We start from the raw sequence: 13,705 nt of genomic DNA on the forward strand, positions 1-13,705 counted from the left end.
TGAGTTATATGATCTCATGGTCATAGGAATAAATACTTGACACGCAGAAAACAGTAGCAACAAAATGACACGATCAACATGCTACGTCTATTAGTTTGGGTCTAGTCCATCACGTGATTCTCCCAATGACGTGATTCAGTTATCAAGCAATAACACCTTGTTCATAATCAGAAGACACTGACTATCATTGATCAACTGGCTAGCCAACTAGAGGCATGCTAGGGACGGTGTTTTGTCTATGTATCCACACCTGTAAATGAGTCTTCATTCAATACAATTATAGCATGGATAATAAACTATTATCTTGATACAGGAATTATAATAATAACTATACATTTATTATTGCCTCTAGGGCATAATTCCAACAGTCTCCCACTTGCACTAGAGTCAATAATCTAGCCCTCACATCACCATGTGAATTACATTGTAATAAATCTAACACCCATACAGTTCTGGTGTCGATCATGTTTTGGCCGTGGAAGAGGTTTAGTCAGCGGGTCTGCTACATTCAGATCGGTGTGCACTTTGCATATATGTACGTCCTCCTCCTCGACGTAGTCGCGGATGAGGTTGAAGCATCGTTTGATGTGTCTGGTCTTCTTGTGAAACCTTGGTTCCTTTGCTAAGGCAATGGCACCAGTGTTGTCACAGAACAAGGTTATTGGATCCAGTGCACTTGGCACCACTCCAAGATCCGTCATGAACTGCTTCATCCAGACATCCTCCTTAGCCGCCTCCGAGGCAGCCATGTACTCCGCTTCACATGTAGAATCTGCTACGACGCTTTGCTTGGAACTGCACCAGCTTACTGCACCCCCATTAAGAATAAATACGTATCCGGTTTGCGACTTAGAGTCATCCGGATCTGTGTCAAAGCTTGCATCGACGTAACCTTTTACGGCGAGCTCTTCGTCACCTCCATACACGAGAAACATCTCCTTAGTCCTTTTCAGGTACTTCAGGATATTCTTGACCGCCGTCCAGTGATCCTCTCCTGGATTACTCTGGAACCTACCTGCCATACTTATGGCCAGGCTAACATCCGGTCTAGTGCATAGCATTGCATACATGATAGAGCCTATGGCTGAAGCATAGGGGACGGAGCGCATATGCTCTCTATCTTCATCAGTTGCTCGGCACTGAGTCTTACTCAATCTCGTACCTTGTAACACTGGCAAGAACCCTTTCTTGGACTGTTCCATTTTGAACCTCTTCAAAACTTTATCAAGGTATGTGCTTTGTGAAAGTCCTATCAGGCGTTTTGATCTATCCCTATAGATCTGAATGCCTAGAATGTAAGCAGCTTCTCCTAGGTCCTTCATAGAGAAACTTTTATTCAAGTAACCTTTTATGCTCTCCAAAAGCTCTACGTTGTTTCCAATCAGTAATATGTCATCCACATATAATATTAGAAACGCAATATAGCTCCCACTCACTTTCTTGTAAATACAAGATTCTCCAACCACTTGTATAAACCCAAATGCTTTGATCACCTCATCAAAGCGTTTGTTCCAACTCCGAGATGCTTGCACCAGTCCATAAATGGATCGCTGGAGCTTGCACACCTTGTCAGCATTTTTAGGATCGACAAAACCTTCGGGTTGCATCATATACAACTCTTCCTTAAGGAAACCGTTAAGGAACGCCGTTTTGACATCCATCTGCCAGATTTCATAATCGAAAAATGCAGCTATTGCTAACATGATTCTGACGGACTTAAGCATCGCTACGGGAGAGAAAGTCTCATCGTAGTCAATTCCTGGAACTTGTGAAAAGCCCTTTGCCACAAGTCGAGCTTTATAAACGGTCACATTACTGTCAGCGTCCGTCTTCTTCTTAAAGATCCATTTGTTCTGAATAGCCTTGCGGCCCTCAGGCAGTGTCTCCAAAGTCCACACTTTGTTCTCATACATGGATCCTATCTCGGATTTCATGGCTTCTAGCCATTTGTTGGAATCTGGGCCCACCATTGCTTCTTCATAATTTGCAGGTTCATTGTTGTCTAACAACATGATTGATAAGACGGGATTACCGTACCACTCTGGAGCAGCGCGTGATCTCGTCGACCTGCGTGGTTCAACAGAAACTTGAACTGGAGTTTCATGATCATCATCATTAACTTCCTCCTCAACCGGCGTCGCAATCACAGAGGTTTCCCCTTGCCCTGCGCCACCATCCAGAGGGATGAGAGGTTCGACAACCTCGTCAAGTTCTATCTTCCTCCCACTCAATTCTCTCGAGAGAAACTCCTTCTCGAGAAAAGTTCCGTTCTTAGCAACAAACACTTTGCCCTCGGATTTGAGATAGAAGGTGTACCCAACTGTCTCTTTTGGGTAACCTATGAAGACGCACTTTTCCGCTTTGGATTCCAGCTTTTCAGGCTGAAGCTTTTTGACATAAGCATCACATCCCCAAACTTTAAGAAACGACAACTTTGGCCTTTTGCCATACCACAGTTCGTATGGTGTCGTCTCAACGGATTTCGATGGTGCCCTATTTAAAGTGAATGCAGCTGTTTCTAATGCATAACCCCAAAACGATACCGGCAAATCAGTAAGAGACATCATAGATCGCACCATTTCTAACAAAGTACGATTACGACGTTCGGACACACCATTACGCTGTGGTGTTCCAGGCGGTGTTAACTGCGAAACAATTCCACATTGTCTTAAGTGAGTACCAAACTCGAAACTCAGATATTCACCCCCACGATCAGACCGTAGGAACTTGATCTTCTTGTTATGATGATTTTCCACTTCACTCTGAAATTGCTTGAACTTTTCAAATGTTTCAGACTTGTGCTTCATCAAGTAGACATAACCATATCTACTTAAATCATCAGTGAAGGTGAGAAAATAACGATATCCGCCGCGTGCCTCCACGCTCATTGGACCACACACATCGGTATGTATGATTTCCAACAAGTCACTTGCACGCTCCATTGTTCCGGAGAACGGAGTCTTAGTCATCTTGCCCATGAGGCATGGTTCGCACGTGTCAAGTGAATCAAAGTCAAGTGACTCCAAAAGTCCATCAGCATGGAGTTTCTTCATGCGCTTTACACCAATATGACCCAAGCGGCAGTGCCACAAAAATATGGCGCTATCATTGTTTACTCTAACTCTTTTGGTCTCAATGTTATGTATATGCGTATCTCTATCAAGATTCAATATGAACAATCCTCTCACATTCGGTGCATGACCATAAAAGATGTTACTCATAGAAATAGAACAACCATTATTCTCAGACTTAAAAGAGTAACCGTCTCGCAATAAACAAGATCCAGATATAATGTTCATGCTCAACGCAGGCACTAAATAACAATTATATAAGTTCATCACTAATCCCGATGGTAGTTGAAGTGACACTGTGCCGACGGCGATTTCATCAACCTTGGAACCGTTTCCTACGCGCATCGTCACTTCGTCTTTCGCCAGCCTTCGTCTATTCCGCAGTTCCTGCTTCGAGTTGCAAATGTGAGCAACAGAACCGGTATCGAATACCCAGGCACTACTACGAGAGCCGGTTAAGTACACATCAATAACATGTATATCAAATATACCTGATTTTTCTTTGCCCGCCTTCTTATCTGCCAGATACTTGGGCAATTGCGCTTCCAGTGACCCATACCCTTGCAATAGAAGCACTCTGTTTCAGGCTTAGGTCCAGCCTTGGGTTTCTTCGGCGGATTGGCAACAGGCTTGCCGCTCTTCTTCGAATTGCCCTTCTTGCCTTTGCCGTTTCTCTTGAAACTAGTGGTCTTGCTCACCATCAACACTTGATGCTCTTTACGGAGTTCAGACTCTGCGACTTTCAGCATCGCAAACAACTCGCCGGGAGACTTGTTCATCCCTTGCATGTTGTAGTTCAACACAAAGCCTTTATAGCTTGGCGGCAGTGATTGAAGGATTCTGTCAGTGATAGCTTCTTGCGGGAGTTCAATCCCCAGTTCAGCTAGACGGTTTGAGTACCCAGACATTTTGAGCACATGTTCACTGACAGACGAGTTTTCCTCCATCTTGCAAGCATAGAATTTATCGGAGGTCTCATACCTCTCGATCCGGGCGTTCTTCTGAAAGATAAATTTCAACTCCTGGAACATCTCAAATGCTCCGTGACGCTCAAAGCGACGTTGAAGTCCCGGTTCTAAGCCATACAAGACTGCACATTGAACTATTGAGTAGTCCTCCTTACGTGCTAACCAAGCGTTCTTAACATCCTGATCAGCCGTAGTGGGTGGTTCATCTCCTAGCGCAGCATTAAGGACATAATCCTTCTTTCCAGCTTGTAAGATTAGCTTAAGATTACGAGCCCAGTCTACAAAGTTGCTTCCATCATCTTTCAACTTGGCTTTCTCTAGGAATGTATTAAAATTCAGGATGACACTTGCGTGAGCCATGATCTACAACACAAATATATTCAAAGTCGACTTCGACTATGCTCAAGATAATTAGAGTTCAACTTAATCAAATTATATGCTAAACTCCCACTCATAAAGTACATCTCTCTAGTCATTTGAGTGGTTCATGATCCACTTACACTATCCCAAGTCCGATCATCACGTGAGTTGAGTATAGTTTCAGTCGTAAGCATCCCTATGCTAATCATATCAACTATATGATTCATGATCGACCTTTCGGTCTCATGTGTTCCGAGGCCATGTCTGCACATGCTAGGCTCGTCAAGCTTAACCCGAGTGTTCCGCGTGCGCAACTGTTTTGCACCCGTTGTATGTGAACGTTGAGTCTATCACACCCGATCATCACGTGGTGTCTCGAAACGACGAACTGTAGCAACGGTGCACAGTCGGGGAGAACACAATTTCGTCTTTAAATTTTAGTGAGAGATCACCTCATAATGCTACCGTCGTTCTAAGCAAAATAAGGTGCAAAAAAGGATTAACATCACATGAAATTCATAAGTGACATGATATGGCCATAATCACGTGCTTCTTGATCTCCATCACCAAAGCACCGGCACGATCTTCTTGTCACCGGCGCCACACCATGATCATCCATCAACGTGTTGCCATCGGGGTTGTCGTGCTACTTATGCTATTACTACTAAAGCTACATCCTAGCAAAATAGTAAACGCATCCGCAAGCACAAACGTTAGTATAAAGACAACCCTATGGCTCCTGCCGGTTGTCGTACCATCGACATGCAAGTCGATATTTCTATTACAACATGATCATCTCATACATCCAATATATCACATCACATCGTTGGCCATATCACATCACAATCATACCCTGCCAAAACAAGTTAGACGTCCTCTAATTTTGTTGTTGCATGTTTTACGTGGTGACCAAGGGTATCTAGTAGGATCGCATCTTACTTACGCAAACACCACAACGGAGATATATGAGTTGCTATTTAACCTCATCCAAGGACCTCCTCGGTCAAATCCGATTCAACTAAAGTTGGAGAAACCGTCACTTGCCAGTCATCTTTGAGCAAAGGGGGTTACTCGTAACGATGAAACCAGTCTCTCGTAAGCGTACGAGTAATGTCGGTCCAAGCCGCTTCAATCCAACAATACCGCGGAATCAAGAAAAGACTAAGGAGGGCAGCAAAACGCACATCACCGCCCACAAAACCCTTTGTGTTCTACTCGAGAAGACATCTACGCATGAACCTCGCTCATGATGCCACTGTTGGGGAACGTCGCATGGGAAACAAAAATTTTCCTACGCGCACGAAGACCTATCATGGTGATGTCCATCTACGAGAGGGGATGAGTGATCTACGTACCCTTGTAGATCGTACAGCAGAAGCGTTTAGAGAACGCGGTTGATGTAGTGGAACGTCCTCACGTCCCTCGATCCGCCCCGCGAACAATCCCGCGATCAGTCCCACGATCTAGTACCGAACGGACGGCACCTCCGCGTTCAGCACACGTACAGCTCGACGATGATCTCGGCCATCTTGATCCAGCAAGAGAGACGGAGAGGTAGAAGAGTTCTCCAGCAGCGTGATGGCGCTCCGGAGGTTGGTGATGATCTCGTCTCAGCAGGGCTCCGCCCGAGCTCCGCAGAAACGCGATCTAGAGGAAAAACCATGGAGGTATGTGGTCGGGCAGCCGTGAGAAAGTCGTCTCAAATCTGCCCTAAAAGCCCCATATATATAGGAGGAGGGAGGGGGACCTTGCCTTGGGGTCCAAGGGATCCCCAAGGGGTCGGCCGAGCCAGGGGGGAGGACTCTCCCCCCCCCCCAAACCGAGTCCTACTTGGTTTGGTGGGAGGGAGTCCTTCCCCCTTCCCACTTCTTCCTTTTTTTTTCTTTCCTTTGATTTTTTCTCTCTTGGCGCATAGGGGATTGGTGGGCTGTCCCACCAGCCCACTAAGGGCTGGTGTGACCCCCCCAAATGCCTATGGGCTTCCCCGGAGTGGGTTGCCCCCCTCCGGTGAACTCCCGGAACCCATTCGTCATTCCCGGTACATTCCCGGTAACTCAGAAAACCTTCCGGTAATCAAATGAGGTCATCCTATATATCAATCTTCGTTTCCGGACTATTCTGGAAACCCTCGTGACGTCCGTGATCTCATCCAGGACTCCGAACAACATTCGGTAACCAACCATATAACTCAAATACGCATAAAACAACGTCGAACCTTAAGTGTGCAGACCCTGCGGGTTCGAGAACTATGTAGACATGACCCGAGAGACTCCTCGGTCAATATCCAACAGCGGGACCTGGATGCCCATATTGGATCCTACATATTCTACAAAGATCTTATCGTTTGAACCTCAGTGCCAAGGATTCGTATAATCCCGTATGTCATTCCCTTTGTCCTTCGGTATGTTACTTGCCCGAGATTCGATCGTCAGTATCCATATACCTATTTCAACCTCGTTTACCAACAAGTCTCTTTACTCGTTCCGTAATACATGATCCCGCAACTTACACTTAGTTACATTCCTTGCAAGGCTTGTGTGTGATGTTGTATTACCGAGTGGGCCCCGAGATACCTCTCCGTCACACAGAGTGACAAATCCCAGTCTTGATCCATACTAACTCAACTAATACCTTCGGAGATACCTGTAGAGCATCTTTATAGTCACCCAGTTACGTTGCGACGTTTGATACACACAAAGCATTCCTCCGGTGTCAGTGAGTTATATGATCTCATGGTCATAGGAATAAATACTTGACACGCAGAAAACAGTAGCAACAAAATGACACGATCAACATGCTACGTCTATTAGTTTGGGTCTAGTCCATCACGTGATTCTCCCAATGACGTGATTCAGTTATCAAGCAACAACACCTTGTTCATAATCAGAAGACACTGACTATCATTGATCAACTGGCTAGCCAACTAGAGGCATGCTAGGGACGGTGTTTTGTCTATGTATCCACACATGTAAATGAGTCTTCATTCAATACAATTATAGCATGGATAATAAACTATTATCTTGATACAGGAATTATAATAATAACTATACATTTATTATTGCCTCTAGGGCATAATTCCAACACTAAGAACTATGCTCAAGGATAACATGATAGACATTCACTCACATCCTAAGCTCCTTGAAATCCCGAAGCTTTACCGAGCCATAAAATGGTCGGATTATAACCATAGGCTTTAGCTCTAATTCATTAGATTATGGCTAATACTCCACCTCGACCATCACCAATCATGTCCATGAGGTAGGTGAACATGAAGAACTAAATTATGATGGACCACAAACCCCTCGGTAAGTGACCATCCAGGACAAATGCTCGCTACCCTCACATATCCTGCAGCGATGTGTTTATGTGATAGTCGGTGAAATATGTTGTAGTCCTCATGGATGACATGCTTAATTACCCAATGAGAGAAAGGAACACCTTAGTCCTATTTGGATAAGCCTGGAAGCATCGATTGCCATGCTTCTCAAGTGTAAGGTTTTACCTATAAGAAGTTGGACATCTCAAAGCACCCTCCCTGCAGCATAAGACATTGTCACCCAAGTAAGATGAAGAACCCCTATGGTTGGGAAACCACGACGACGAGGCAAGAGAAGTCAACAACCACTCCTCTGTCGACTAAATCAGCTAGAACTATGTCAAGAAGCACCGAAGTTCAAGCATGATAAATCACTTGGACATGAAGAGAAATTAAAGAGGCCCTTGTTTTAAGAGGACACCTATCAGTTCCTCACTAGGAAGGAACCGACAAGTTGATACACCCCTCACTCGACACCTTTGATGGTGTACGAGGAGCATGATGTCCCTACTATCTTCAAATGCCAGGAATGAAGAGGGACGACTATCATGACTTCCTTACTAGCCCGTTTTTTTCCAACCAAGGACGTGATCCTCACAGGATCATGGCAAACTACCTGTCAAAGGTAGTTCACCGCAGTTGCCAAGCCTTGGACCTTGGGGAATAGATGTTTAATCTATACTTTTGGGTAGTCAACGTATTTAGAACCCCCCTCGGCCACAAAAAAACTTCCCTAGGTGGTTGAACCCGTTTTGACAGCAATTCTATAGGCTTAGTCTTAAGGATGAGACTCAACCCAAACCTTCCCATAAATGGAAATGAAGAGGCAAGCATACCAAACACTCGAAGACACGTCGGACACGTGTGTCCGTGACTACAAATACAAATGGCCAAGGATGATTGAAGAACATACATCGTCAGTTTAGCCAATAGGAAGACCTCGACGAGAAGCCTGCGTTGACATGCTTCAACACTCTCACAAATGAAGACCACCTGCGATTGAAGATCCCCTATTTTAAGGAAGTTAACGACTTCCCTTTCCATAAGAGGCTACACCAGGACTTTGACCCCTCTAGTCTAGTACGAGACATCTAGATGTCACTAACTAACATGGGCAATCCCCAGGACCAACATTCTAGCACACTACTTTGCCATGTATTCTGACTTTGGAACACACAAACAAGCTGGAACCTTGCCCGGACCTCCTTCAGTAAACCCTTGACCTTTAGTAAAGCCTAGCATACTGCAAGAACCCCATTCACCCTTAGCCGAAGCCAAGCGAAGCACTCGAAGCTGTGTCATCAAGCACTTGAAGGTCCAATGGAGCAACCACATAAGAGAAGAACGACCACGGAAGGTGAAGACTACCTCAAAACCACATAAGAGAAGAATGACCACGGAACGCATAGCCTAGGAATATCGGGGACGAGATTCTTGTAAGGGGTTGGGTCTGTGACACCCTCTGTTTTGCCTCACATTACTAAGTTAACAAAGCCTCAAAATTTGGGCTAACATAAACTTTTGTGTGAGCTTGTGATGGTTGACTTGATTGTTGTTTGCTCGCTTGCTTGTTTGTGTTCTAATTCACAAAATCCTCCTACACTCAAGACTCACCTCCTTGATACAAATCCTTCCCCAGTGACCATGCCATGTGTATAGGACCTAAAACTATTTTTATAAATTAGTATTTCCCAAAAAGCTATTATTTGAATTAGGTTTTAACAAAAACCTAAATTGAGGTTTGTACTGCAAGTCCTCAAATTAGGGATAATATGTAGCGACCCGACCTGAAACGGCCAAGTCTCTGGTGTTTCTGTACCATCCCAAGATCATGCTAGTACACACACAGTACATCAATGTATATATCGAGAGTTCAATCACACAGCTTTATTATTCGGATCTCATATCGAGTACTTTATTACAATAAAGATTACAATATAGAGGTTGAAGGCCAAACTCATAAGATAACTAAACAAAGACAAGCGGGAGCTTCAAAAGTAGTGGAGTCCATCTGACTCCAGGGCATATCACCGAGCGTAGATCGTGACCTCACTCCTGGTCGGAAAAGTACTCTGCAACATGACACGTTGCAGCCATGTAGGTCAGCATATTGAATATGCCGGCAAGTCACAAAAGAGAGAGGTGAAAAAGTATCATCTATACTACATGCATATATGGCAGGTGGGGCTTGTAAGTTTTTAGCGGAAAGCAAAGTTTTCTCCTACAACAAGAGAGGGCTAAAAGAAAAATATTACTACATTGTTGGTTGCTAACGAGATGGTTCCACCAACCAATTCTCGTACCCAAGTTGTCAATAATACCCACATCATTATTAATTGTGTTTAGAATTCCAGATAGTTTCAGTTCCTTCGGCTCAAGTTGTCCATGACCGTGGACATGGCTAATCAATTAGGTTTGGGTACTCTGCAGAGTTCTGCACACGTTCCCCACAAGATTTGATCGCCTCCGTTGAATGCCCTCGTACTACAGGGTGTTTGAGGCCCGGATGATCAAAACATGGTCTTTCAACGGGTTCCTCTGAGCCTCTGTCGGTGCCCATCCAATCCTAACATTCTTCTACATCTCGTAGCACCACCCGTCCAGAGTCGCCGCGTTGTCCAACCAAGCTAGAGCCCATAATGACTTGTGGTTGTGTAGGTAAGCCTAGGGTCTTGAAGCATCCATCCATCTCTTCGTGCCTGGGTGAAGCTTTTCGCAAGATGTCATGGCGCTTCTCCATGCATCACGGGTCTTCCGTTGGTTTAGCCCAGGGAGGCCTTCTGAACCATCCTTCACCCAGAGTTGCATTACATCACGAGGTCTCGAAAAGTCTGGACATATGCGGCCTTGATTATTAAATTTTTCTCACAACACTCGTGATAGACTCTCAACCAAAACCCCGTCTACTTAAGCATAGCAAAATAAAATGTATTGTCCTGGGCCAAGTAACAAGGGTGATGGGTGCCTACCACGTGATACTACATCAAGAACCAATTTTTCGAGTATCTACTTAGCATGCAATAGGAGAAGAAAGTTTGATCTACAATGCATATAAAACATAGGAAATATGATCAACGTGACTTTCCTTGCATCAACGACTGTCGAACTCGAGCGCTTCTAGATAACAAGCTTCGCACTCCGGGTCATCTAACGACACAAATAAATTCACACAATAAGCATCACAATGACAAGTAATCAAAATAATTCATCCAACAAAAAGTAGCTAGACATAGGGGATGAATATTGTCTTACAAGAACCAAAACAGAATCTTTTTTTTTGGAAACCCCGAGATAAAATATCTTAAAAAATATCAAACTGAACCACTGATAAATAAGATCACTAGTGATCAGTAGCAAAAGGAATCAATTAAAAATCTATTTTTAAACTCCAGATATAAGCAAAACAAGATTTAAACCAAATCTGTTTAAATTCAAATTTTATAATTTCAACCATGGACAAATTATATATCTACAGAAACTACATAAAATTTTTGATCCAATGCAAAACGAATCACCTCAATTAGAGTTATAGATTAAAAGTTATAATCAATCTAAAAATAGGTTCTAATCTGTTTCAGGAAGTTAAAAACGCACAAAAAAGGGATGATGTGGCAGATCCTGATTGGCTGATGGTGTGCATGTTTTAGGCTTATCTAGAGGGTGTCCGCAATATAAGAAAAACCCTTTTGGTTTTTATAATCTACTAACAGAAATAACTGGTTTTCTAACTAAAACCAAAGGGTTAAGTTAATCTAATCTACACTATTCATAAAGGATCTAATGGTGGAAAGAAAAAAAGAGAAAAAAGAAGAGCTTACCTGCACTACAGGGAGATCGGCGATGGCAGGTGTTGGGGCGGCAAGGTGGGGGTGCTCCAGCAAGGGAAATGGTGGCAGGAGAGGTGGAACCGGCAGAGGGGACCTCGGCGGGGTTGGTTCCAGGGGCGGCGGAGCTCCACTTGGCGTCGAGGGGCTCCTGGTATGCTCATCAACTTCCTGGTAAGCAGGAACGGCGAGGGGTGGCGTGGGCTCTGCACGGGTGAGGAGGTGGGAGGAGGCGGCGGTGGGAGGCGCGGCAGGTGTGGCGGCGTGGTTCCAGTGGATGTGGGGTGTCCTGGCGATGGGGGGCTGGCTCCAGGCCTCTAGTTTGGTCTTGGTCGATGCTCCCTGGCAAGAAACGGCGGCTAGTGGTGTGGTGGCGTCGAGGAGGGAGGAGGGTTTCTTTCTAGGGGAACGGACCGAGGAGAGGTAGGGCTTCTTATAGGGGTGGCGGGAGGCGCGGGGAGGAAGTATAGCTCACGAAATCCGGGAGGGAAGCTTCCTGGAAGGTGCTGCCATGGCGAGAGAAGGAAAGTGTCGTGAGGAGGAAGAAGGTGGGGATATGGGCGAGATGTGTTTCCTAATGTGGCCCACATAGCATTCCTATTATAAGTTAGTTTCCTATTTATTAAAAACAGGAAAGAAATCTCCGAAAAGGAACTTAATCCTTTTACAAATAAATAGGTATTATATACCAAAATGCTCAGAAAAATATTTCCCACTACGCGAGCATTTTATTTTTCATAAAAGAAAAACTTCACAAAAAATATTTTTTTGAAAATCCAATAAAAATCCAAATCTTGCCTTTAAACTTTTCGTCACTATTTTCTTTTGACTTTTATTTATTTTGGGGTGTCATGTTACCTCCTCTCCTTCTTGCGTGGCAAGAATATGTTCAGAAAGAATTTCGTGATGGAAATCTTGTGCCGAAATAATATTGAAATTCAAAACCGAAGGGAAATTCGTATTTTCACATTCATTCAAATAAAATGCATAGATCTACAATTATAAAACATTCCAAATAGGAAATTTGGGATGTTACATAATATTTTGCCTCAAATGTTTTATTTGGATCCTATTATCCATAAGACTTTCTGAAACCACAAGACTATTATTTTGAAAGTTATTTTCGAATTTAATTTAAATGCATTTTTAGGCCACAAATGGTCTTTTATAGGGGAAAATTATTGTATTGTTTATAAAATACTTGAGAAAATTTAGGGAAGCTCAATGGACATAATATTTCCCATAGATGAGAGTTTCTATACATGGTCATGTTCAAAATATTGGACAAAACCCTCCAAAACTCTTTCTGGATATTTCAAGTATTTGAAATATTTCTGTAAGAAATATAGTCAAATAAATCTAGGAAAGTTTCAGCATGACACATATGCCGTATTTGAATGTCTTGCCTAGTTTTATCTCAATCCCCATAAATTTGGTTTACAAAAATGCCGCAAAACCCTCTCTGTCCATAACCAAATTTGAACAACTTCGCGTTGTCAAGTTTCTCCATTTGGTACCAAACTTTGTGGTAATGCTCTATTCCCCAAATGATGCCACCACACTAGGAGTTGCATCAAGAAGAATATATTAGCATGACTAGATCTAAGCAAACCTGATTCTGGTGATTTCTAGGGTTTGCAAAAGTTACACGAGGTACCTTCTTGAAATGAGCTGGAAATTTTTGAGCTAGACCAATTGGCCTTACATTTAATTCTCGTAAATATTAAGGTCATTGGATACCCCTAGATGCCTGAGGAAAACTACAAGCACCTTTTGCCATAAGCTTGTCGACAAGCAATGTTGCCCCAAAAAGATTTCTATTGCCTCCAACTTTTTACCACATGATGTACTAGCCACCTTCAACCTCCAATAACTCTCTCTTGGTCATGGAACAATAATTGGTGGGTAAAACCCTTCCATTTTGTTGCTTGGACAGCATTGGCATGCCTTTCTTTCCCCTCTCCTTCCATTCTATAATTGTGATTGCCCCCAAACTCTTCCACATCACCTCTTGCATACTAATGCATCTACCCAAACCCAAATATGGCATGCTCATGTGGAAAATATGAGTAGTTCATCTAAACCTAGATTCTGGTACAACATGTAGCCTTGAACTACATGTACTTTGTACACTTATCTCCAATAGATGAAAAGTGGTGCGCATGT

Source organism: Hordeum vulgare, chromosome 7H (genome assembly GCF_904849725.1).
Source record: "Hordeum vulgare subsp. vulgare chromosome 7H, MorexV3_pseudomolecules_assembly, whole genome shotgun sequence".
Lineage (NCBI taxonomy): Eukaryota > Viridiplantae > Streptophyta > Magnoliopsida > Poales > Poaceae > Hordeum > Hordeum vulgare.